Source organism: Harpia harpyja, chromosome Z, assembly GCF_026419915.1.
Source record: "Harpia harpyja isolate bHarHar1 chromosome Z, bHarHar1 primary haplotype, whole genome shotgun sequence".
In the NCBI taxonomy this organism is placed as follows: domain Eukaryota; kingdom Metazoa; phylum Chordata; class Aves; order Accipitriformes; family Accipitridae; genus Harpia; species Harpia harpyja.
The window spans coordinates 67,684,008-67,711,886 of record NC_068969.1 but is presented as its reverse complement, the minus strand read 5'-3'; the positions used below and the strand labels follow the sequence as shown (position 1 = coordinate 67,711,886).

General features: G+C 41.0%; 1 protein-coding gene across 7 annotated transcripts in view; it reads right to left on the bottom strand.

Annotated features, from left to right (window-relative positions):
- The window catches only part of SEMA4D (semaphorin 4D), a 99,570-nt gene that overhangs the window by 37,837 nt on the left and 33,854 nt on the right, over nucleotides 1-27,879 (bottom strand). For all 7 annotated transcript variants that reach the window (XM_052778872.1, XM_052778873.1, XM_052778874.1 and 4 more), the window contains exon 2: nucleotides 5,781-5,844. The gene's annotated coding sequence lies outside the window, so the exon portion shown is untranslated. The remainder of the gene's footprint in view (nucleotides 1-5,780; nucleotides 5,845-27,879) is intronic.

Sequence of the window (27,879 nt, the reverse complement as noted above, 5' to 3'; positions counted from 1 at the left end):
GGAAGGGAGTGTAAGAAAAGTATGTTGTCCATTGCAGCAGGGCACAGAAGGTGCTAGATTTACACCGTGCCATAGCCTGAGACACTAGTGTGACCCTACAAAGAAACACACCACAATCCTTTCTTGAGAAGGACAGAAACAAAAAACTAATGCGAAGCTGCAGCCAGAACATCTCTAATGACAAGTGTGATGCTGATAGCCTCTTTGGGAGGGAGAGGCCCTGGGTTTAAGCAGGCAAAGGCAAGGAACCACTGGGAAGTACAGCCAGCAGATCCGCTATGAACACAGAAGTAACGTGGTTGAATAAAAGATGGACAAAGACATCAAAAGCTTTTACACCTGCTTTACTAAATGATCACAGGCAAGGTTAAAAAAAAATTAAAAACTCTTTTATTCCTACAAATCTTTTATTTACTAAGAAAAAACCCTCACAAAACCACAACTTCCTGAAACTGTGAGTTAAATAATTTTGGGGGGGTTTTTTTGGTTTTTTTTTTTTCTTTTTAGTTTTGGTAAGCACTTTGGATCAGATCCAACTGTTTGTAATGGATCATATAAATCATTTTGGTTTTTAAGGCATCATATTTTCACAGTTAAGCTTGCTAAGCTTGTTTGTCTGTCTTGCAGCCTTCCTGTTTATCATCATGTATAAGCAATTCCATGTTTTGCTCTCCAACACATTAAAAAGTGCCCACTCAGAGTTGCAAGGTATCACACAAATATATTCTGAGGCAAACAGCTTTACAGAGAGTGAACAGTAGTTCAATGATTAAGTTCAAGGCAGTTTAGAGATGTTATTTTAATGGAAATGCAAGGGGGAGAACAGCAGTTTGAGTAAAGATCTTCGAGCCATTATTTCTACACAGTTCTAATTTATTTTTTTCATGCCACCTTTTTTTACTGAAAAGACTCCACATAATAATCAATTCCCCATTAACTCTTGATTTTTTTAAAAAAGAGACAGCCAGAATATCATTATTCAGTACTAGTCCCAGCAATAAGCAATTATTTATGTACAATACCATGCAGTAGAAATGTCTCCAGAGAAAACTTCTGAAGTCCTCTTAATTTTCTGGACTTTAAAACAGGATTAGCAAATCTATGCCCTTGTAAGGGAAAATCCTGAATCTCCCTACAGCCATGGTTGCACTCCTAGCCTAGCTCACCTACCTCAGAAAATGCAAAATGACAACAAAATCTGAAACAAATTACACTACCTTCTGAAGCAGACAAAAGGTCTGGTTGGGTTAGTTAGTGCCTGGTTTGCTGTGTGCAATTCTCTGGACGCACAAAGCAGAAATCTGTCATTTCATTCCCACTGTATGGGTTTATACCTATATATAGGTATACAGACAGGCCCTTTTTCACATTAGTAAGTTTGACTTGTGGGACATTATTTGTTGATCGAAGGTAAAATTTTGCATGCTAAAAAAGGGAGTGAGACAGACTACAGTGAACGTTATGTGCCCAATCATGCAAGATCCACTTTGTTCTCATTCCTGTAAGTTTAAATAGAGATGAAAATGCACTCGGGACCTTGTCCTTTAGTTTAGCCTTCAATTTAATTACATTCCTCCTCCCTGCCCCGTGCTCAAAATTATCTGGAATAACTCCTTCACTGACATCCACTGGGAAGTCATCCATAATCTAATATGAACCTGGTTTTATATAACACAAGGCGTAGAAGGAAAAAAAAACAACAAAAAAGGCCCAGACAACGGCCTAATTTTCCAAATTAGCTCAGTTCCATCGCTGTTCACTGGCTTTCATTAGATTTGAGTGCTTTGCCTTCTGAAAAGTTAGGTCTCCTAATGCTTTAGGTTTTACTCCTAAAAATGAACGACAATTTGCTTGAAAATATGAACCTTTAAGAAGTAAAGCAGATAGGAACTTGAAATGATTGGTTACATAACTAAACTCTAATTAAAGTGACCACAGGTCTACTCTTCTGTTCTCTAAAACTGCTGGAAATTTTGTGAGGTACATTTAAATGAGTAATTTTAATTTACGCAGTCTGATGATGATTATTTTAAATCCATGTATAATGCTGAACTGGAGCAAAATAATACATACACTACTTGCATATGCAAGTTTTCCATAATGCTTGTATTTATGGTGACCAAAACCAGGGCAACTATAGAAGAAGAAACAATCAACAGAGCTCCTGTCAGTTTGACAGAGCACAGCTGGAAGTTCAGAGCTGTGAACATTCCCATTGACATGCACAGTTTTAGTGTACAGGCAGAGAAACGGGAAGAGACAAGTTTCTGCTCTCTCAAAGGACAGAAAATCAAAACTGTTAGAAAGAAAAATTTCAAGCTGCCTAAGTGCTAATAGGGAATACTAGCACAAATTATGAAAGCAGGGCATTGCGATGGCATATCTTGACCGTTACCAAGGTCCAAAAACATCTGGCTCTCACATTGCCTGTGTCAGTGGGCATCAAAGAAACAGTGCTCCAGTCCACCTTCTAAAAAAATGCAGAATGCTAGCCCTGCAATGGGAGAAGCTGAAAAACCAACAATGGGAAGAAGATTGCCATCCTTCTGATCCTCCAGGACACAGAGGCAAAGTAAGCACAAAGGTTCTTATGAACATGAAATTTCGTCTTTCACCATGTCAATTCAGCAACCCTTAACAGTACAAATTTTTTTATATATATATATATAACTAATAAAACGCAACATCAAAAACCCAGAGGTCAGTGTCTTCTTCCCCAGTCAGCATGGTCAAGCTGGATTCAAGTGTGCATCTTGTACGCACAATACTTGCACAAGCTATCTAAATTCTGGAATTTCAAAGTTAGGAAATGCCCAATTTTGCAACCCTGGCTTTGAAATATATTTTTTTTCTAATAAATACTTAGTTGCATTGTGCAACTTCTGAATTCTGCTCAGTATTACACAAATTGCTAAATGTATCTATCTATCTTCTCTATGAAGGTTTAAACCATATGAGAATTTACTGACAAACACACACAGCAGTCAGCATTATGGCTAGGATCCTTGTGATTCCCAAGAAATGATCATTAGCATCACAAAGTATCTAGCCTCTCCCTGCAGAAAGCCAAACAGGCACTGGCCCTCCTGGCCTAATCCTGTCACTCTCTTCATGACTCCCCAAGCACACCAAGTGTCCACATTGTTTTCCTCCCATTTTGTATTGCACTTTATTCTCCTGGGGGTTATTTTTTCTTGCAATCCCCCACCCACTCTGTGCTTATGCTCCCATCCGTGGTATTGCCACGTCCTCCTCCACAACACAAGCAGTGCACAACTACATGACCACAGGTGATGCAAGCCCTGGTAAGTCTGCCAGACTAACAACCACCTTCCCTTGGGCTAGAAGGAAGACCTTCTAACATATATACTTCCCTACCACTCCATGAAATCACTTTCACACCACTTGCTGTCCAGGCACAGCAAATGAGGGCCTCACAGGAAGCAATAACTGATGGCAAGGCACCCTCCTTTTCCTGCCACAAGGAGCAAAAAACCATGGCAGGTTTCCCAGGCAGCCTACTCCGGTATTTTTAGATTTAAAAAAAAAAAAAAAAAAAAAGCAGCATTTGGAAAACTTCTAAGTTACTATGATGAGGGATATGAAGCGCAATATGTGGAGACAGGCAAATTTACAAGCAATTTGCTTCCTCCAGCAGAAAAGGGGTGGGTTAAAGGATTCATCTGTCAGAGGGCATAAATTACAATTTCTCTCAAAATAACTTTCTTCAAAGGCTTTTGAAAGCTTTAGCAGAATACAGACCTGCTTCAGTGTTTACTGATGCCTATTTGATAACAAAGATTTTAAGGCTTCATACATAAAAAACCCCACATAACTCCAACTGTGAGATTTTGCTTAAACCTGATTTTTTTCAATTTGCCCAAAGTTTTGTTTCCAAAAATAGAAGTTAGCAATGCTTGTATTCTAAGTAATCAGAATTACACAGTAAGAAGTGTACAGCTTACCTCTGACAGCTGAGTTTTATTTACATAGCTCATTTATTTTAGACCAGTGAGGACAGGCTAGATATATCCTTTGCTTTAGTTCTCACCCTTTCAAAACCTCAAGCTCAGTGCCATTTTTAGACCATCTCATGAAAAACATCATTTTTACAATCTTGTTCTTATTATACAATATGTATGGACTAATTTTCTGCTGAGGCAGAAACTAACTAGCAGACTAGTAGCCCTTTATGACTAACATACATGTAGAGCATGGGATTATTTACATTTCAAACTGTAACCAAAATACTTTGTAGTTGCTAGGTGCTTACAAATTAGATGAACCTTTTTAGGATAATTTCATGTGGTCTTTACCTCCACCACAGAGCTTGCTGGAGGAGGTGCACTAGTGCTAAAAGAGGATAAAAATTCTGAGGAAATTGAAATTCCCAGTTTTAGGCTGAAACCTTATGTGAAGACCGAAATTCAATATTTTCCTAATTCTGCATGATAAATATGCCATCAAGTAGTGCTCAGGAAACTAATGCTTGAGCTTAAAGCAGAGAATATTTATAATCTTCTGTGGAATACTTGAAGAAATCCTTTTTTTTTTTAAACTCACATTCCTATTTACTACTATGCACTTTTTTCGGGGGCAAAAATTACAAGATGACAAAATATTACGCCCCCTCCCCCCCCAAAAGCAAAGATTACAAGATGACAAATAGAAGATTAATATTCTTATTTTTCAGATTATTGGGGATGGATTGTTAGAAATATCATGTTAGCCTTCAATTCCAAAGAGCAAAAGGAAAGAGTAAATGGGTTTGCTTCTGCTTACTTTGTCTTTCTTTAACAAAAAGAAAGCGAACTCTGGCCTTGGACGAGTCAACTTCTGAGCTCTCAGAGGTTGTAGGCACTGTTGTGGGTCCTCAGCCTGGCTGAACAGAAGCAAGCTGAACAGAAATCATTAATGTAAAACTACATGGATGATCAGTGGGACTCAACCACAGCTGCAGTACCAGTACCTTCTGCTAACTTGAATGTTGAGCTATCCCAAATCCAGTATTCAAGAGCTGCCCAGGGGACAGAAGTTTTACAATCCTTTTCTGCCTCACTGGGTTCTCCCAGATATTGAACCCGGGCTGTGACAGTGTCAGTGCTGCAGTAGTAACTGTTCAAATAAGCAATAAATAAAGTCCCTGAAATTCCAAGTCCATCTTCCCCTAACTCTTAAACATACTCTCACAATAAAAAAATATTGCTCAGCTTCTTCCTCATTTCTTCTCCGGCTCATAGGACTGAGTCAGTCATCAAAGTTACTTCAAGATGCCTACTGCCAACTAACAGCACTCATGAAAGTACCTCCATGCCTAAATTAACAGGCACGTATGCTTTTAAAAAAAAAAAAAAAACTATCCTAGGTGCCTTGCAATACTTTTGAAGATTCAAACACCTCTGAAAGCAAGCCCAGTACACCCTCACACACATAAACTGTGTAACACAGGAGAGCTGCAATCCTGAACAGGACCTTTCAGTGGTAACTACAGCACAGGTAAACATACAGTATGTTCTGAGTGGAAAAAAGTCCCTTTTCTGATGTTTCTTAAGAAGTACTCTTGTCTTGAAGCAAAAGAAAGTAATAAATTGAGCTTATCATTAAATCCTTATTTTATGTTTTTCCATATGAATTAAGTCCCTAGTGTTCCTGCAGCGTATTTATTTGTTCTACTAACAAAGACACCTGTAATACAGCCACCACGAATCCACCACAGACCCCTTGCTGCAGGGGGGAGGGGGGGGCAGGGGTGGTGGTACACCTAGTTTCATGGTACGTACCTGCCACCCCTTGGAGCCTCCCACACACCCCTGGAGCTGGGGAGCTGTCAGAAACACGTCCTTTCTGCAAAGAGATAAGAAACAGGGTTTGACATCATTACCACATAAACCCAAAGGGCAAGTTTTGATATGGGAATTATAATAAATCCTCCCACAAAAGTTTGGCTTTTATTTCCCAGATTACCAGGGCAGACCATTTCTGACAGAAACCAGAACCAATACATTTGCATCCAACAAGCCAAGATCCTGATGCACCACTTAAGACAAAAAACTATCAAGCCATCCTGATAAAAAGCATGCACACCAGCCCTTTTCAAACTCAATTAATTCCCTCTATTCCAAGCTAGCCGGCAACTACTCAGTACAAAATTATTCAGCATTTGCATTAGAGTAGCAGTTATTGATTCTGGTAAGAGTCTGCGACCCCTCTTATGCTGGTACGGGACGTACAAAGAAAGCTCAGAAAGGTCAGACACCAGCCAGCCCCACAAATTATCTTTACTAAATTAATATAGAGCACTTCCACCACTCTCCCGCGTTACTGAATGACTGCATTATGCACAAGCTTAGAACAACAATATCTGGATATTTACGATGAAACCTCATGCATTCATATTTATTTTGGTGTAATCAAAAGAGAACACCAATCACAATGGGGCAGACGCATTTATCCCAACACGATTCTAGGTAACATACTTCTAAATATGCAGACTTATAATACTGTTACATCAGCTTGTATTTAGCATATATACTTCAAACTGTTCACCCAACTGCTTTTAGAAGGGTGTGGGCTACCTGAAGGGATAGTGTCTTTTAAATGCAAGTCACCACGGATCTGAGCTGGATTTCAGTAAGTCAACAGTAAGAGGGTTCCCACAGATCCAAATGGAAAGAGGGTACACCTAAAAAAAAAAAATCTCCACTGCACATCTGAAGACTTCATTCTTGATCCAGAAGATTATCATGAAAGGCTCACAAGACAGAAGGCCCCAAAAGAAGCAGGACAGACAAGAGAAACACATCAATATTGCATGTCTGCACAGAAAGCAAGAGCCTATACAGGTTTTTTTTCAAAGGCACAACGTATAGTGCATGTTTTGTGGCTGCCAGTATGGTAGCAGGTATCAAACAGGTACATTACACCCACTTTTGCCTACAAAAAAATCTTTTCAAAATCTTTTGGATCTTCTGCATTATACATAGGGGAATCTACTCTGACTCTCCCCACAATGCCTTTTCAGCAAGACACCCCATGGAAATCCGTTGCCCATCTATGCTATTATCCACTGGGTATTTTTCACAAGCCCTAGCAGGATATAACTGACTTATTTTTGCTGTAAAAAAATCTACCTTTCATTCTGCTGGAGAAAACAGAGCAGGCAAACTGTGAATCATCCAACCAATTATGAAGCTCTCCATGAACCAGCTTACACCAGTCATCTCTATGGTTGTAGCTACTCAATATTTAAGTGGAGAGTTAAAAATTTACAAAAATTGCTGCTTGCCACAAGAGGCCATTGATCGCCACAGTCACTAACAGGAGTTTTCAGATCCCAGTGTACTTCCTTATGGCTTACTGCTTTCAGAGCAAACAAAGGTATAATCATCCACTTTAGCTGTAGGTACCTTAAGGGGAAAATGCTCTTCTGCCTCTGCTGAGAAAGGACTTCTAGCAGCCTATGGCTTGTACAAGGACTTTCATTATAACTAAGGACTTGCATCTAAATAAACCGCTAGAGTAGGGTCCAACTTCCCACAGAAACCATTGCAGCACATTAGCTGACCTGCAGACTTCACTAGCTCTAGAAACAGCCTGTCGTGGAGATTTCCTGTCTTCACAAGTGGCTCCAGGTTTCTGAGCTAGGGTCTGAGGCCACTGGGGACCCAAAAGCCAGATAGGCAGGTGGCTGGAGCCCAGGCCAGTTCTCCGCCAGCCCCTGGATCTCTGCAGAGGTGGGGAGAGGCAGAAGAGCTGCAAGGACTTTGAAGTTGTGGCACCTCAGCTCAAGAACTCAGCTCCCAAGAACAATGCATCCCTCCTCGGTCTGTCTCTTGGGAATGGGCCGCTAACCATCGGTGTTTCTGGCAGAGAAGCCCACAGACATGGGGTTGGGTGTGAGGGCGGCTGGGCTCAGGTGAAGGGTGGTTTGCAAGTAGTGGCTGATTCTTCTCCTTTGATCATGCCGCTACTGGCTGCCTGTCTGGACAACACCTGTAGTCACGCTACGCACATGAGTAACAACTCATAGCTTGCCAAAAGGTATGACATAATTAAACCCTTTAATCCAACCAGGACTTGAGTATGAAATTAACATCAGTGTAAGCACTGCAGGTTTGCAGGCACCCTTCAGGTCCTCTTGTTTGACCCAAGCCTCCCAGGTGATCCTTTAAAGTGGGCACTGCCGGAGCTCCCTAACAAACATTATATGCTGTCGGGTTTTAAGAGGGATAACCATATTTCAGTGTAAACTTAAGGGAAAAAAACCCTGTTTCTTCTGGTAACAATTACTTAAGCTTGGGGGGGAGGGTACAGGAACAACAAAAAATTATACCACGAAAAGCTCATTATTTTGACAACTGTGACTAAGTCCTCAAAGATTAAAGAAAACACCTACCGGATTATAAATAAAAGACAGCCTGGAATACATTATGTAGAATAACATGATAGTCACCTTAAGGAAATTTTTCATAAAAGAGCCACAATCCTTCATATATGTGTGTTTGCATATATTTAATTTATTTATTTGAGGACTTTCTTCTGATCTGTCAAATTCAAAAGCATATAAATCTATTACAAGGTACTTGTGGCTGCCACAGCCCACTTGTATTTAAAAAAAAAACAACCAAAAAAACCCACCACCACCACCATATAACTTGTACTACTTCCTTCTACATATCAATTACCATCCAGATGAGAAACATTTCTTTTAATCCTCTATTCAAGCATATGCCTGCTGTAACCAGGTCCTAGGGTTTCTAAATAAGAAGAAGGAGAAAGAAAACACAGAAGAATACTAGCTTATAAGCGAATTTTCATTACTCAGAGAAGTCTTTGGGAGACCATGAAGGCAAATTTTCAGTTAGAGAACGTAGTATTACAGCACTATGCACCAACCTTACCGAAATACAATTTCCAGATCAATACCTTGATGATTGCAACTAGAGGTATATTTGCTACCCATATCTGAAGTCAGCCACAATCTCTATGTGTTAGCTTTTTTAGAAAAACTATTTTAAATGCTCGTACAGAAGCCACAGGTAAAGCCAACATATAGCTACGAATAACTAAGGCTGCACACACTGCCCACAGACAGCACACTAAAAACATTCCTGTGAATGCTGAGTGGTTTTTTCCACAGCTTCCACCCTCTCTCAGTGGGACTGGTGATGATACCCGCTAATCACCTGTGCAAGACACTGTGGGGAAGAAAGTCAAGTAACAAATACGCTACTGGATTTACAGAGCAAAGCCGCAAATGTTTTTCCCCTTTCCCACCTGTGAAGCTTCACTTCTCATAAAAACATCTTTATTTCGCAGAACCATTTACTGGCCTATCAACATCCCCCAACTTTTTCTAAACATTATGTTAAAGGAAAGATAGGTTTGCCTCAGGCCTGACTTCATGTGCATCAGCTTTAACCTGCAGCAGAGCCTGTGCTAAACCAGGTTTTGGAGCAACAAAGCAGAAAAGCCCTCTTTGGTCTCAAACAGTCATTTTAATTTAGCCCAAACTGGACTGGGATCTTCAGCTTTCAATTCCACTGTCACCCTGACACTCCTCATATCTCAGTTACAATATTATGCAAATATCAACAAAAGATTATTTTAATAAAATTTTAATCAAAAACATGATAGTGGTTCTGACTCAAATTCCAATAAAGACAGAGGGCACCAGCACTACAACTGTGTAAGACCAAGAGCCACAGAGCACTAGAGAAAGGAAATGAGGATGCACAACTGTAGACAGAAAATAGGAAATACCAGTACTTTGGCTTCAGGTTGAACTTTTTAAACCACCACTTTAGGGACATGTAAAATTTACATGTACTCTCAACAGGGTGCATTTGCTTAGGGAAGCAAATGTTCTTTCAGAGGCAGCATTAGAATATTTTATGTGGTCAACAAACAACAGTCTTTGAAGAGCAGAAGTCACTGGGAGCATCCCCATATTCAACACATTTTTACTTCAACAAGGTCAGTATGAAGGAGACAATTACCTCTCCTCTCACCATACAAGCATCATCCCTTATTTTCCTACAAGGTCTCCTTCTCCTATCGCAAAAGGAGTAATCCAGAAAATTATTTGCTGGTGCTAAAACCTGGCAAGGAGAAACAGCAGAGGAGCCTCCAAATCTTACTCTAAGTATTCAAAGAAAAATAACAGAAAACAAAGTTTAAATTCTGCCTGTACTTTTGGCTAATGTTCTTTAACAGAATGAATGAAGCACACTACAAGAAAATCAAGAGGTTAAAAAAAAAAACAAAAAACCAAAAAAAGCCCAAAACCAAAAACCACACCAACAACCAGGAATTCTGTACTACAAGCTTTGCTTCACAGATATGTCTTCCCCAAAAGACTATGTGGATTATGTGGAAACACCTCATAATATTAAAAAGAGAAGTGAATGAATGTCATGTGTTTCCATATTCACTATGACAATACAGCAACCCAGAAAAACTAAAGCTAAAATCAACATGCTGTATTATACCAACTAACTTAAGAGCTTAGATCACCTTTTGTCACTTTCACATAACACCTTTTGTTGCTTTTCAACGAATTGCACTTACCACTGTTTACAGGTGATAGTCTAAATATATTCCAGAGAATTATCTGAACTTGAGATTACAAAACAGCCAGGTGTTACTTCACAGTGTTCTGTATTTAGCATTTTTCAATGTTGTCTGGACATTTTTCTTTCTCTCTTGCCTTGAGAAGATGCATGGCCTCTTCCAAAAAATGCAGGCAATGAGAAGACATGGAAGCAAGTCTTTAAGGCATAAAGAACAGAGTATTTTACCATCATGATAGCATAGAAAAACCCTGTTATTCAGTAACATATTCAGGCTTTCAAAACAGTGTAACAAATTATGCCAGTTACTGACAGGTGCCAGACCCTGAAGTTTCTTGACTCTCAAAGGACGCAAATACAAAAGCCACCTTGTCCACACAGCAAAGGTTTTCAGTACCAAAACAACCTCAGCCAGTTTGCCCACTGAAAATACCCAGCTTATTAAGTTGTACATACCCATACACACTGTGAACAGCATGCACTGCGCAGGGGCACCTACACCAAGAAAGCAAAATGCAAAGACAGCTCTTAAACAACCTTTAAAAGCACGTCAGAATCACTGCCCTTTTCTTACCACCACCACCAACGAATTAACATTAGGCGGAGGACAAGGAAAAGGAAGAGTAATTTTCATCTCAGCACACAAGATTAAAAAACAGCACTTCTCCAACCTGCACAGCAAGACATTTTGCAACTTACTAAAGAGAAACCTTGGTAGAGGTTACCGTCCTGAGTAAAGGCTTCTGCGCTGAGAAAACAGGCAACTTCAGTTCAAGGAGCCAGAGAGTCAGCTCCCTGGTTGTGTAAGTCACAGCACAGCCTCCCCGAGGGAGCTGTGCAAGGTTGCTGAAGTAGGGGATTTGAACCAAGTTATTCAAAACAGTGGAGAAATAACAAAAACAAAACTTTGCTGTATTTGGCTATATGAAATTCAGAAGTTGAACCTTGCAGCAGTATTTACTATTAAAAAAGAATTAAAATTCACAGGTGGGATTTACCCATTTTTTTGTAAAAACAAAACAAAACTGTTCATGTCCAAAAAAAACCCCAAAAAGCTATAAAAAGGGATTTCCTCAAGCTTTACAAATTATGTAAGGACATCTCTGACTTATGAACACAGGTAAAATTTGTTCTGCTTCTGAATATCTTTATCTTACTGATCATGCATTAGAACTCCCTTATCACACACACCCCTTTAAAATTATCTTCCTCTCTCTCTTGTCCAATTGCACAAAGTCATAACAGAACGAGAATGTCATTAGACTGGTTAGGGTGATACTTCGTATCATGTTAAAAACATGCCCACTGGACAGCAAAACAACCAGAACATACTGCAGGAAATTCATACATTCCTGAATCCTCCTGTATCACATTCCCAGTTTAATTTGTGACAAAGAACTACAATATCCAACTGACAAATGGACCTGCGATAGTAATTTTGAGTTTTCAGTTTTGGATGCAGCAAGGAGATGGCAGCGTTGCTGCTCCCAGTGCTTCACCTGTCAGTCCATGGAGCTGCTTTTGCTGCCCACTACATACAACTAGCTTTGCATTTAACATGCATCATGCTGGCTGAACAGTAAAAGCGTGCAATTTTTCCTACATCAGGCATGTACATTTGTTGAAGGTGGTGTAGTAAAGCCCTCTTTTGAAATGCCAGGTTTTTTCTTGATTAATAAAAAAATATATTGTATTTGTACGGCAGCTACTTGAAGAGTCACCATCAAGTGCTGTCAATTCTCTTTCCTAAATACCCAGCTGAAGCCAGTGCCTCCATGCAGGTGGTGCTGTTTTTGTAAGCTGCTTTTTCTGCAGCAAGTTTCAACACTCATGTTTCCGTATGAGACAGGCATTTTGAGTTTCACAGCACATCAATTCCTTCTCCCCCATCAACCAGTTGTGGGATGGAAGTTGCACAGGGAACCTTCTCAAACTAAAACCAGTTGAGTTTCTAAATTTATTTCCACTGAGAACCTGTTACAGGCTGAAGATTAACAACAAAAAAGTCCCCACTAAAACTGGTAATTTCCCCTCAGGTCATCCCCATATTAATGAAACAAATGTAGAAACATTTTTACCTTTCATTCCCATCCTTTGGTATCTGGCCCTCGGACAACAAACATCAAGTTTTATTTTCAGCCACAGCACCAACAGCACCAAGCAGCAATGCAGTTTTCACTGTACTGACATGAGAAGAGTTTGACATGCTTAGCTCTCACACCTGGCCTATCACCAGGTCACTGCTGTCTTCCTCTTTCCCCTGCAGCATTCCACTTGTAGTACGTGGTAACCCGCTCTTCTATCCATACTCTTTTTTAATTACAGCACATTTAGGCTTTATAGGTCCTAGACAGCAACTGTACACTGATAAGGAATTATGCAAACATCTTAGTTTTAAGACACACATCAGAAATGTAGCAGTGTGCCAGGGTGAATGGCTTAAAAATTAACCCCTGGATCCCCAAAACAGGGCTGGAGGAAACAAGCTAGATAACTGCTCTTCCCCCTTACAGTTATGAAGGGTCCAGCCTGCTTACTTAAGTTGTCCTGCCTACCTGCTACCTCTGGCCACTTGTGTCCCCTGGTCTCAATCCATGCCCACACCCAGCCCAAATTTGTGCCTCTGTGCAAACAGTTAGGGGAGTCAACTGATCAACTTCCATGGGTTAAAACCTACTTTGGGCGGAGGGGAAAGGTCAGGGTAGTTTAAATCCATCCACAATCCCTCTTTCAGTAGCAGTGCTAGCTTGTGTCAGATGCAATGTATGTGCAACACCTTTGGAGACATGAAGTCTGAGCCTTCCTTGGGGAAAAAAAATGGAGTGGGAAGCCCAGTGAGTGTTACACTCACTCTGCATCCTCACAGCCTCACCTCAGAACCAAAATAAGAAAAAGCAAGGAAGAGTTGAGGGATCCTGGCCTGAAAAAGTAAACCCTGAAGGGCTGAGTGAGGGCTGTCCAGGATTAGGCCCATGATGGACATGATGCAGTTCTCCCCTCTGATGCTGCACAGCACCCACCAAGGTGACTGACCTTTCTGCAGGACTGCTTGCTGGAAGAGATCTTGAAAGACTAAAGTCAGAACTACCCCAGGGTAGGGCTACATCCCCAATGGTAAACACTGCTCTTTTCCTGCTGCAGCATCATTATGAAAACAATTTACTTCATTCTGCCAGTGGTAAGTAACAAACTACAGTTCCTTCTCATCAGCTAAACCCTGGCCACAAGGGTGTTACCCTTACATTTACTCGCATCTTCAAGATATTCGTCTGCCTCTGAAGGACTGGCAAAGAGCACGCACCATGGGACAACTGCATGTCCCAGCCAACACCATGCATATCAGGATATACTAGGTTTAGGGTCAAAATCCAGAATTCACACCACACTGCAAAGGTCATTTTAAATACTCAAGATCTTGACAGGCGTAATCTCCAATAGCTTGTTTTCTTGGCAAGCACCATGGAAATGCAGTAAAATAGCATGAAAATTTAAGAAATCATAATTTCACCATAACAAAAATACCTAATGCAAACAGCTTCAGTGGCAAGCATTTTAAAACGTTTGGGGTTTTGCTGTGTTTAAGGTTATGCTAGCTCAGAAAAGAGTTCGCCTTTTTTTCCATGCTAAAACCTCTACAACCCTGGCATTTTTAATGCTGAAAAGTAACACAACCATACTTTTGAAAAAAGCTACTAGTGCTTTTCACAAGTAGCACGGGCACGGATTTTACTAATCATCATTGGATTATTATACTGTCACTCACTAACCTTTGCTATTTTTTAAACTGTGTACAGCCAGGGGTCTGCACACTTCTAAGATATACAAAGAAATTATACATACCAGCAACTACAAGAAAGTTTAAGAAGTTTTGTTCTGCACAAACATAGGCGTTTCACTGCAGAATTTGGTTAGCAACAACTCAGTTAGCTATGACTAACTCTGGAGTTTGAAAAAACAACTCTGAACTTACACAAATGCAGTGATTTATCATGTGTTGCTACATCCACTCAATGAGGTTGTAGAGCATCAATCATATCTGCTCCTGCCTCAATACAACCCTTGCACTGATATTAACAATCCAAAGGTCATTCTGACCTTTAGCTAGTAACTGGGTATTGGTTTGTGCCCATATTACTGCTTTCTCTACGTTCAGAAACACAGGTGCAGATCTTTCAGTATAAGTGCTTCAGATTTCACATCAAATTATGTGTGAGCATGTCAGGAACGGGATTAACAGAAGCTTTGCTTGCAGAACATTCTCATGAGCATTACTGGGATTTTAACTCCTGCCAAGCCTAAAATGAGCTTTTTCTTATGCCAAATGAAATGTAGCAGAGAGAGTCGTTATTTCTCTTGATGATTAACTTTCAAGAATCTTGTTTGCACAATCATTAAGGACAGTATGAAGGGGAAAGATAGATGTGAGAGCTGCAGACTATAGAGGTTCTGCCTCAAAGTTTCTTGGTAAGACAGGTAATTACTGCAAGTTTCCAGCCCTTGAGTGCTAAATTTTTAGTATTACAGAAAAGAACTGTAAAATTTTATGAAAGCATTAGAGGCAAGACAAGATTTATATGTTTCCTTCAAGGTTTAGAGCTCAACAGTGAAACACAAAGCCTTCCTCAGCAAAGCTGACCTCCACATGCAGCAGCAGTCACCCACGTCTTACCTCAAACCAGAGATCCCAACCCCAGGCCACTCACAGCTTTCATATTTCAAATGTCACAGTGGAAAAATTAGGTGAAGCTCAGCCATGTGCAAAAATTAATCCCAGCCTAGAGAGATATGTCAGAGAATTCGATGACAATTAATGTTAATTGTGAACCATTCTGTAGAGGTGCTCAAGCTGTTAGCTGCTTCCCTGTATCCCTTTATAACCTTCTGAGGTTGGCAGCTACAGGTATCACATCACCAAAAGATATACAAAGAAAAAGGAGAACAACCTTGAGACAGCTAGATCCTCTTTTCCTGCTGCATGACCAAGAAGAGGCAAAGACAGGACTCAAGAAGATACAGTCATTGTCTATACTCCAAGTGTCATTCTGCACTGCAAAATACCCTTCTCTTCCAAAGCATACTTAACAGAGCAAGAAACAAACCAAAGTCCGTATACAGCCTGTAAAAATAAACGGGCCATTTCTATTAAAAAAAACCAAAATCATCATTCCATATTAATTCAAGTCAATTAAACTTTTAAGTTTAATTCAAAGTTCTCTGTGCATATAGTTATTTCCTAAGTTTAAATTTCAACTGTTACACAGCTCATTTGCTGAAAGTTTGCTGTTTTCCTTTGGTTGGTTGGTTGGTTTTGTGTGTGTGCGTGTTTGCATGCGTGTGCGTGTTTGCGCGCGTGCGCGTTTGCGTGTTTTGGTTTTTTTTTTTAGTAAGGGCAGATTTAATACAGTAAACAAAACAATGATTCTTACTAAGCATTAGTTTCCTTCTCACTCTCCCTTGATGCTTCCCCCAGTTTTCTCTCATTGGAATATTAGCTTTAAACTACTGCAAAAGTATGTAACAGCAGAGCAAAACAATGCCCCAGTATTGAAATATGAGCTTAGCTAGGTAATGTTATTTATTTATTAACAGAGGAACATCTCATATACAGTCTTCTTTCCAGCAAACTATTATTTAGACTTAAGTCTGGAAAATTTTTTCTTAGAAATTGAAAAACACTCATCTTCAAGTTTCCTACAGGATGTGCAGACTTGCATTGAGAATTTAAGTCTACTAACAATCAGCTTGCTTTTCTTAAGTAGCTTTTGCAGATCTCTTAGAAATCATCCATGGTACCCAGGAGTACATAGACTACAAGCTGAATATCGGTACTCCAGATTAACAACCATTTATTAGCTGTTTTGCTACTGCTCTTCCACAATTAAAGACCGAATGACAGTTTTCATTATTTCTGTTGCTAAGAAACCTGTCTCCTGTCAGACTGTTTGCTGATGGTCCTCACTTATTACAGCAGATTTTAAATAGCAAGCTTCATTTAAGCTTCCTTGTTCTTAAAGGCTGCAGACGTATTTCTGCTTGGCAAAAACGCTTATTGTCTTTAACAGATTCGCTGTTCAGTGACATCCAAGAAACTGCACTCCGGTTTGCATGTAATGGTCTGAGAAGTCCACTAGGAAGGTCAGCCAACTGCACACCTCAAGGCACAACACAAGCTGCTCCTTATTGACCCCAAAACTTCCATGATTCCTCTCTGAGAAAGCCCAAAACTAACAGTCATTCTGTAGAAAAAACATAGGTAACCGAGCATCTATGCTCGGACAGCTTCTCTATCTTTCTAACACGGTGGGTACTGTGCATTTTACTGTTAGCTCTTTTAAGCCATGGCACTTAAAAAAATATCTGAATAGGTTAAAGTTTTTTAAATTCTAACATGCTTTGAAAGACTGTATCTTCACATACAACATTTAAGAGACACATCCAACGTTTAAGCGACCGCAAATGATTATGCAATTTCACTACAGCTGACCCCTCCCTCAAGACTTCTAGCAAAACACTGTCATGCTGCGGGTAGTCGTGGATGATACGAACTGACATCACTCTTCAGCAGGAAAAAAGCCCTTGCTTACTTATCTTTTTGTTAGCATGAAATGAGGAATTTAAACGTTAACATTTGAAAGTACTGCTCGAAATTAACCTTCTGCAAGACAATGACATACTAGTGGAAAGCTAAAAAATTAGATTTATATCACTGCTGTAACGTACGTGAGATGCTTCATCTTGTTTATGTTCACCTAGGTTCACCACACCACGCCTGAAGCACAGGGAACCAAACAACTCCTATCGCCTGCAGCTTCTCAGGGTATGAAAACAGGTTGCTTCATTCTCCCTACTACAGGATTTTTTACAGGATCTTCTACAGAAGTCCTTCCTGTCTGACATGAGTGAGGCTTCACAGGACACCTCCTGAGAAATCATGTCCTAAAGACAATCTGGTCAGATCCTGGCCAAGATTAGCTGCTGACTAACAGTCTCTCAAACCACTCCAGGGGTGATGGGTCTTTCCATCCAAGGTCTAGAACTTCTCAATTGCATGTATTTCCTGCCCAATGCTTTGCTACATTTCCAGCTCTCACAGACATGTGTTAGGTTTAACCTTCCCTGACACGTGCCAGTGCAGTTGTCAGTTCCACACCTAAGAAAGAGTGCTTTTAAAAGCCTGGGATCAACTGCTTCACCTCCGAAGGACATGGTAACTGCAAAACCAGGAGAAGGTGACCATGCATGGGAAAACAGCTGCTCAGCAGAGAGCCCCACCAGCTCCTGCAGTGCACAAAGGCTCCTGTGGTGCGCAAAGGCTCCCGGTGAAAGCCAGGCTCAAGAAGCCAAAAGAAGTGTCATGATCAACTCAAGGAAAGGCTTGTCTTGGTAGAGCACAGGAGCAACAGTTCAAACACGAAGAATTTTACGTACCAGGAAGACTAGAAAAGTCTTCAACTCCAGTAGAAAGAAGGTGAGCGGACTGCCTACTGAGATCCACAGCACGGTAACGAGGATTGTCGTGTCACTTGTAAAAATTACAATTTGCACCTTTCAGTGAAAGTCTGCACCACACAGTTTGCACCACTTTCAGCTTAAACATCTTAATGCTTATGTCACTCACCAAATAGTTTTCTCCTACATCTAAGCCACTTCGTAAGTTTTCATGGGGGAAAACAAGTTTAATACACATTATTTTTCTGGCTCTTTAAGGAGCTGAGAAGTTGGCAGCACAGCCTGCAAGAATCTCCCACTGCTCACCATCCTCCTCTGCAAGGATCTCCCAGCCACTCGCTGTCCTCCTCCATGTCTCCTGGAGCCGTCTCATCCTAGCAGCCACTCCTTCGCCACCACGGGGCTCTTCCAACTGCACCCAATGACCCACACCTCCCATGGGGCTGTGTCATCATACTTTCAGTACTTACAAGCAAAATCAGAAAACACCATCAACAGAGACATTAAGTCTCAGTCTTATGCATATGAATACAGGCAGGTTTGAAAAAGTGCCTCTTCTCACTGTTTCACCCTATCTGGTCTTCAACAGCTTGCACATGGAAATCAAGCAGACTAACACTGCACTGCGTGCAAAGGTATCCCAGCAGCAACAACCAAATTCTGTCACCAACTTCGAAGAGCAGGTTTCATCTACCTTCTTCTCAACTCATCAGTATAACAGACATTAAGAGGAGCGGCTGAAGTGGCAGGGTATCTGCTTCCCAAGGAGCTGTGGCTAAAATGGCATCCTCAGACTTCCACTGTGCCCTAAATAAACCCATCTCTAGACACTTCTGATAAGTGAGAGACACAGGTGCAAGCAAGGGCCCCACGCCAGCCCCTACACCGCCTCCCATGCTGCCAGAAGAGCCAAGGGCCAGGTGGGCAACTCTTCCCACTGCTACGCAGGGTCCCATTTCATCATTTTGCCTCCTGGATAGGTGAAAAATTTTAAGACTGACAAGCAACAAGATGCACTGTCTCTCAGACAGCAAAGTGCACGGCCTATTCTGGGACACCTGCTGTCATGAACAGGCAAAGACACATTCAAGAAATAAACACATGATCATTTGAATCACCTCACTGCCCGAGCGGGACAAAGGTACTACAAAATCTAGAGGTGGATGACATTTCCCAGATGAAAGGCTCATAAAATAAAACTCCTGCAGTCCTCCACTCCTTGCCCTCAATAGCTGTGAAATTGAGACAAATAAGATTACACGATCTTAAAGTGATCTATTAAAGCAGACGAAGCAAACACTTCAATGTGTTGCTGCAGCAAGCTGGAAGATGTGACCAAAACACAAATCCTGTTTCTCAAACGAAGAGGTCTTCAGAGCTGCAGAGTACCGCAGAAGAGCATGGGGTTGTTTCTGCTGTTGGTTTGCTGAATTTAAACGGTAAAAAGAAAATAAAAATGCTTAGAGAACATGTATTATTGCCAAACCCCATTTCAATAACATCAATCGCTCGTAGTCCAAAAGATTAAACTCTATTGGATTAGTAAGGGTGACACGTCACTTTTAGAAAAGCCCAGCTGTGACAATTATATCCATGAGACTGCAGAAGGCTGATCACCAGCAGAGGGAGGATAAGGCAAGTCTACAGGCCCGAAAGCTAAGTATCAGTCAACTCTCGCAGACAAGACTATAGTCAGGCCAGGGTTTAAACAGCACCCAGGACAGGGAGCATAGGCCTCAGTTCAGACTCTCAGCCTACACAGTGGATTCTGCCTGTCAACCAGGACTTGAGGAAGCTAGTGTAAAACTGCCTCAATTTTTTTTACCTGGACAGTAAACAACTCCTTGCTGATTAGCAGGATTTGCATTCAGCACTGAAGAGAACACTGCAATGCAAGAACAGAATAAGCACGGCTTGCTTCAGCAAGTAACACACCATGCAGCAATGGCCACAGGGTATGGTGGGCATAAAAAGTAAAATAAAATAATAATAAAAAAAAATCAGAAAGCTATTTCAGTGGAAAGCTACTTCAGGGGAACAAGGCAAAGAATACATTTAACCAGGACACCCTACAGTCCCATCATCATTAAGATCTCATTGAAGGGAAGCAGCAGTGGCACAGGAGGTTGGGGAGGGCAAAAACACGACAAGGAACTGGCAATTGCAGTTACTTAATTAAGCATAACCTGAAGCCATGAGTTAAGACTGTATCCTTGAAGGACTGGCCTTCCTTCTGTCCCGCTCCTGGGCTGCTTCCTGCAGCGGCTCAGAGCAGTGTGAGGCTGTTCCTACCTACGACCTCCAGCGCTGACAACCAGCTCCGAGCTGCAGGAGCGAATATGAGAGCTCCAGTCCATTTTCCTTTGCGGCACATTAGGAAAGCTCTGGAAACAAGGCAGACTGTAACTCCAACCGAGGATTACTTATACTCTGGTCTTAGTGGACATTTTATCTTTTTAACATACAGGCCACTATTACGGCTCCAGTTTCAAGGAAGCTGGTAACTGACTCACTCCACCAGCACAGGAAAACATCATCATCATCATCATCAACAACAAAAGATGTTTTCAGATGTTGTGTGTTATTTGGTCCAAACCAAGGCTGACCAGACACAAGAAGCACCTGTTCTGTGATAGGTCTGCAGTCTTGCCTTTTCTTCCACTTATAAAGGTTCTACGACTGGCAAAAGCTAAACAGAGGAAGTGCAAAAGTAGAGTATTGCCACAGGTCTAAAAATCAAAGAAACCTATACTGCAAAGTGGCAATCATTTCTGCCTCCACAGGAAAAAGCCAGAGTCAGAATAAGCTGAGTGAATTTAGTTAATCATAACCACATTAAGCCATTCATCTCTGTGACAGAACGTCCCAGGCTTTGCAGCTAACATTTCTCTATGTGAATGGGTAGAAACATTTCCTCACATAAGCTGGTTAGATGTGATTCAGCCCAGATGTCCGAATGGCTTAGCAGCCTTTGTTGTGAGATGTTTGCAAAACATCAAAAAAAGAAAGACAGACACAAATACATGACTGAAATCCTGTCCAGAGGACATGCAAGGCCTGGAGTTTAACAAGACTATTTTTGGTAGCACATATTGCTAAAACTCACTGATGTACCACAACTACAGTTATGCAACATTCAGTTCTTGTTCAACGAAAGGTGAAAATGGGATAAAATCTAGGCTGTAAAAGACCTGCCCATTAGGGTCCCCTTGCCCCTATGCAGCACTACTGCACCCATCAGCAACAAGGAGGTGAAGCAGAGAAATGAGACGTGAAAAATGCTGCCAATCCTGAGCATCTTGGAAAATACCTGATACACCATGGGGTGGGGGGGAAATGTTCCACTTACAGCCTTGATACAGACCCTCAGGTTTGATAAAGGTGTACCAGGGTAAGTCTGGAAAGTCTGTCTTACAGATAGTGGCAGGTATGAGATAACTAGGGCCATAATTTTATTTACAGTCTATCCGCTCACATAATTCTATCAAAATAATAGTACTATCCAGCTCCTCTTAGTACCACACGGTTCTGGAGAACACACACAAAAGATAGTATTTTAAAAGCAAGTATCACAGACGTACAAAACTTAACAGAAGAATTCAGGGTGAGAAAAACACAGGGAAAACCTCAGAACAAGGCCAATAACACACCAATAACTCACCCTGCCAAATACAAGGTCATTTTCTCCTCTCATTGTGAAATGTATTGATTCTAATTAAGCACAAATTTTCCTGCAGCAATAGTGGTTAATATGATGTCTGGTTCAGACAGTTTCTGCAACACATTGTACATTACAAACTTACCCTTAAAAAGCAGCTTGGGGAAAAAAAACATGGACTTGCTATATTATACAAATGTCTAAATATGCATGTACAAATCTTGCACAACTATTACACAGAAGTATTTGTTCAATATGATGAAACAAACTGATCCACAACCACTTTGATAGAAGAAGGCATTCCCCTCTCAGTGATCTCAAACACTAAATGCATCTCAATGTCACCGTCACAGATTACCATCTTAACAGACCATAGAGCTGAAACCAGTCAAGCAGCTTGATTAGAGCCCAAATCTTCCCCAGAATATACCATATACCAACAGACAAGCCTCAACACAGGAGTTCAGACCTACCAGCAGCAGACCCACCAGTCCTCCTCTGCTACTAAGACAGGCTAATATCTAATTTGTAATAACGACGCATTTCACAGGCAAAAGCATGAATATGCAATAATCAATACCGATAAAATCTACCATTACAGCAGGACACTGTCTTCCCTGCTTCCCAGGTCTATTGCCTCCAAATTTAATTTTAAAAACAACAAATTAAAGGAAACACATGACTCTGAAAGGGCTTAACAGGTACAACATTTTTCAACAACTCTGACTTCTCATCTGCAAGAAGAAAAGTCAGCTTCAAATTCTTCTCCTCAAATCCATCCCCATCTTCAAAGTCCAATAGACATTTTTATGCTTTTAGCAGGCTATTCAGCCTCAAAAAAAAGATATCGCAACTTGAGAGTATTTGCCTTGACCCAAACCTCAGAAGTTTTGGTTTTAACTTTGAGGGCGAAAGGGTAGGGAGGAAATTGAGCATGAAGTACCTAATTACAGTTTAGGTCCAAGCAAAGCAAAAATTTGCTCACATTGTCCATGCTTAACTTTGATCCACACAAGAACCCTGAAACCCTGAGCAACCAGACTCTTGATACGCTTCTGCCAGAAGTCTTTGTATTCTACAGGAAGAAAACTACCTTTTGTGTACCACTCTCCTTCACGAGTCATTTATAACTACACTTAGTTATAAATGTAGTTTTCCTCAGTGTTCTCCAGTAAAGAAGGCAAAAAAGTAAAACAAACAGAAGATTTTGTGGCAAAGAACAGAACTACATGAAATGTTTGGGACTGAGCAGTAAAAAGCAAAGCAACTAGCAGAGCTTCCCCTGCCCAAAATTTAAAACATGCACAGGAAGTTTAATGATGAAATATTCAATCTTTTGTTCTAATTTGTACCTATCAGTTTACAGAATAGAGGCACCACACTCCTGCACCTATTGTTGGAAGGTATATGGACCAATTGCTCTACATAAAATTGTTGTACGAATATTCTTGTTACCTGCCACACACTTGGAATGGCAATGTAAAAGCAGTTGCTCTAGCCAATTTTCTTCCAAAAGCAGCAACTGCTCTCCTTGCTCCTAAAGAGAATTTAACGCAGCCATCTGCTTGTGATTGAGTATTCTAAAAACATCCTGCATTCTTTATGCTCCTTTTTACAGTTCAAAGCCTGGCTAGCATCCCAAGGCTACAACCTTTGCAAAAAGCAAAGCAAGAAGCAGAAAGAAGCATTACTGAAAACATGTTGGTCCTATGTACTTTAAAATACTTCAGTAACTGCATATATCATATGCAGATATCATATTCTTGACAACATTTTTGGCAATATTTGTATTTTAAAGAAAAGCAATATAATAGTAAATTGCAATGCGCATATAAAATTGAATCTTGCAATGCTTGTTTTTAAGTATTTGAATATGTTATTTTGTAAAGTCAACAAATGTCAAACCACGGAAGCCAACTATCTGATCCACAATTTTAAAATACCTCAGTGCTACAGCCTCATATAAGCATAACCAAGAAATGAAGAGCTTATGTTCATTTAGTTTCCAAAAACTCTATCCAACCCATCTGTGAAACACCAACCAGGAGATACAGATTCAAAACAACTGCTATACAGACTATAAGAAAGGGCTGTCATGCGACTTAACTGCCACACACCTGCAGTGGCCAGTTTCAGCTGTCAAGATGCTGCGTATCCTTCAGGGATGTAGGGGCTAAGAGTACTGGAAGAGGCACAACCAGGCAAGAACGAACCCTGAGCACAGGTAGGTCTCCTACATGAAGTTACTGCTTTTACACAGAATAGAGATACACAATATATTGACTTTTAACACCTCCATACTTAGAGGTACATTTCTCCAATTTCCCGTCTGTTAGCACCCCTCTGGCAGTAGACTTAAAACATGATTTTTCAAGGAGATACACTGCAGCACAGGATTAAGTTCTGCTGCACCTGGCAGTGTAAATAAGCCTAAGTGTACTTTTCCAACTGAAAAATATACCCTTTACTCACAATGCAAGTTCAAAAAGGTAATAACCTGCTTCATTGTGCTTCCAAGACAACTCTGAAATTAATAGTGCTGCAAGTCATCTAGGAACAGAAAATACATTCATCATGGTACCAAGCACAATGAAGCCTTCAATTTTGCCTTGTGCTTCTGTATCACTTTCAAACACAATTAATCATTGTGTTCAGTTACAAACAAAACATCATCACCAAAAAACCAGCAAAAAACTATAAAGCAGCGTAATAAAAAACACAGAACTTTATTTGTAGGGGAGCAGAGCCTACAGGCTCCAACCAAGAGCAAGAGCCTGAGTACACAACATTCATGTTTTGGGTTTCATTGTTTCCACAGCAAGACTTTCTGGGAGGCAGGGGACAAGAAAGGGAGAAGAATCCCTCTTCCAAATGTTTTTTTATAGCAGTTTTCAAGAGGTATAGTTTCTCAGTGGGAGTCATATCTAACATAGTAAGACTGCATATTCAAAATTTCAGTAATCATCTGGTGCCCAGGAGAGTTACAGCACTAGCACAGGACAGGCAAAAATCAGAGTAAAACTGCTATAAAAAATTCAGCAAAATTCCACACCAAAACTTGAGTGTGAACAGTTGCTCTGCTCTTGCAGCATGGAGTAACAAAATCCCAGTTCTGCACTCATACTTCAGAACATTTTGTCAAATAGCTGCTTCTTCACAGAGCCAAGCCTCTTGTAGCATGAAGAAAAAAAATTATCATCTTGATTTTTTTCTCCCAGATTTCTCTGTAATAAAAACCAGTCCTTGACTTGTATTTATTAAAAAAGTGTGCCTTCCAAATCTGGCCTTTTCACCTTCATAGAGCAACAAAAACAAGGCTGTAATTTTTGGATTTCATAGCAGGGAAATGCAGAAGTAGAAATGGTACTGCAGTGACTAAGACATAATTTTTTTTTCCAGTGCTTGGATTGTCCAAAAGCAAGCATGCTGCTACTGTCACAGGCACAGCTAACTCATCTGAAATAATACATGGCTGACAGAGACCGCTCCCAAACTAGGCCAAAGCTACCAAAGGACTTCATAAGCCCCAAACTCAACTTCTATGAGAAACCAGTTCTCCCATTGCAAATGGTGTCATTTCTTCATTCTGCATGTGTTGGGTGACTGAAACATGAGGTTCATGAAAATCAAAGCAGAAAGCACCAACAGGAACAGGATGCCATGAGTGTTGAAGACATGCAGCATCTCCTGTTCTAAGATGCAAAACCACCCTGTAATTCAGAGGGAAATGGTCTAAGGAGGGTGTTTGCTACACTCACTGATTTAAAACAGATGAACACACACCCCCCTCCTCCTCTGCACTGGCCTGTGAAATTGTGCCCTGACGGCAAAAGCTTTACTAACTGACCCACTTCAGCCCCACCCTCTGTGTGGTAAGGCACATCTGGCAGACAGATAGCAGGATGGGCCTTGCTGCAAATCATCTGGACACCAGCACTGCAAATGCATCCGTGACACTGTGCCCTGCATTTCCATGAAACAGTCCCTAAACACTCCTGGTTTCAGGCCAGAAAACAGGCAGCCAAAACCACTTATCACTGTGCAAAAGGGAAGCAAAAGATCTTCCCATCAAAGGTGGCACAGGAATCTGTGCTTGTTAGTCAGTGGCTACTTAGCAAATTGCTGCTCAAACAGCACCTTCATCCAACTCCTCTTCCTCTTCTAACACACAAGGGAAATTCCCAGCATCATCCCCTGCTGCATACTGTACCAGCCTAGACTACATGGGGAGACAGCTGCCTTTCCCTACCAACACCTCAAAAAGAGAAACAGTACTCCCACAAACACACTTCCTTTTTAACCAGGGATCCTAGCTAAAAGGATTATGGCAGGAACCCATACTGCTACTTGTTTTAGTACTTCTCAGACCTGACATGTTCTGGAGAATATATTTCTGAGATATATAAAAACAATTTAAGCAAAAACTTACTTTCCAGGCTAGTGTTAGAATCACATCTGCATATGCAAATTTTTTCTTCCCCTTGTTGTCTGGTGTCTGAGTAGCATTATCTATCAAGGATTAAAGAGGTTGTAAAGTACCAACTACTTGAAGTTTGCTCAGTTGGAAAAGCCCCAAAGCTCACTCGTTTGAAGCGTGTCAGACAAGACAGGGAAGAGAATTTGAACAAATATTAGCAGAGCATTAATGGAGATGCAGAGACTTGCGAGCAGCAGACACGATCTCTCCACCTCCACAACCAGGGACAGAATATCATCACCCAAGGGACCAGAAGAACAGGACCAAGCACACCAGCAGAAAAATTCACAGGAGACTTTATACAGCCACCAGGCTGATAGCGCCTGGAATGACACCTGAACAGCAGAAAATATGTAACTCATATGGTAGTACGAGAGATGCGGAAAGCTAGGTATGCACAGGTTTTCTTCCCTTGTTCTTAGAGATAAATAAAAAATAAAGTTTTTGTTGGTTCAAGAAACTTATCCAGCTGAAAAACTAAGCCATTTGCTTTTATGGGGAGAAATGGAGGTTGTGACATGCCACTTTGCAGCCAGATCTGTTTCTGAATGTTGCTCACTGCACAGCCAGACAAGTTTTAATACTAGTGCAGGGAAACAAGTAAGAGCTCATTTAACTGCAGATTTGCAAGAAAAATATGCTTGTTCTCTTTCACTGTGCAGAACTGCAGTTTTGGAAAGCATTAAGGTTTTGACTGAAATTCTGCCAACCAGAGAAAATAGATTGGAAGCTACCAGACCGGTTGCTGCCATGGAACAAACCATCTTTAATGCGTTCCTCACAAGTTGGGCTTTCCACTGATCCAACTTGTCTCCTTAATTTGTACTTGCATTAGGGTATCTTTTGAGTCTGTTGTATATAATTTTCCTTCTGGCACTTGCACCAGAGACTTGATGTGAACCCTGAAGCACGCCTCTTCGGCTCACAGCACACACAGAGTTAATCAGCTCCTAGGGCGCTCTTGCTAACCAACTGAGAAAACGCTGCCAAACACCAACCTATTTTACTTGAACTCTGTGTAAACTTGTGTTAGAGCTCCAGTGAAGGTGAGAAGCATACAGAAAGGCTGGACCACGCAGGCTCTGAAAGCCCCATGTTGATGCCAGAGGACTGAATAAACACGAGTGCAAATGCACAAGCTGTGCTTCTGTGACACATGGGTAGGAGTCCACTTCAAAAACACCAACCTGAGCATCATTGAAAAACACTCACCACACACAGCTAAAGGCTTCTATCTACAACAGTATCAACAACACATCAAAGCCTGTAACACAGATGTACTAAAAAGCAGAAGATCTGGAGTTCAGAACAGCAGGACTTAACGCAGATAAGTCCACTTAAAGGACTGAAACAAGGACAGACAGTGCAGGCTTCAGCTGCCTCCAAAGACTGTCTCTGTGGCAGCGCACAGGGGATGCTTGGCCTCTCTTAGTCCATTCCCACCCCCAGCCTTGACTTGAGCTGCTCACAGAGGATTACAAAATCACTGAACAGCAGCTCTCCCACAGCCCTCTTCATTTTCCATGCTGATGAAAGCTAGCAGCCTGTGGCAGGGACATAGTGCTTCAAAATGGACAGCAGCAGGACCCAAAAAGGACCACTGAGGAGGAAGAGAACGGGACAAGTCACCTGTGCTGAAGCCTGTTTACTTTTATTTGCCTTCCAACTTCACTGACTTCAGAATGTTAAAAGCCATTTGAGTGCTGTGAGATAGAGCAGATAAA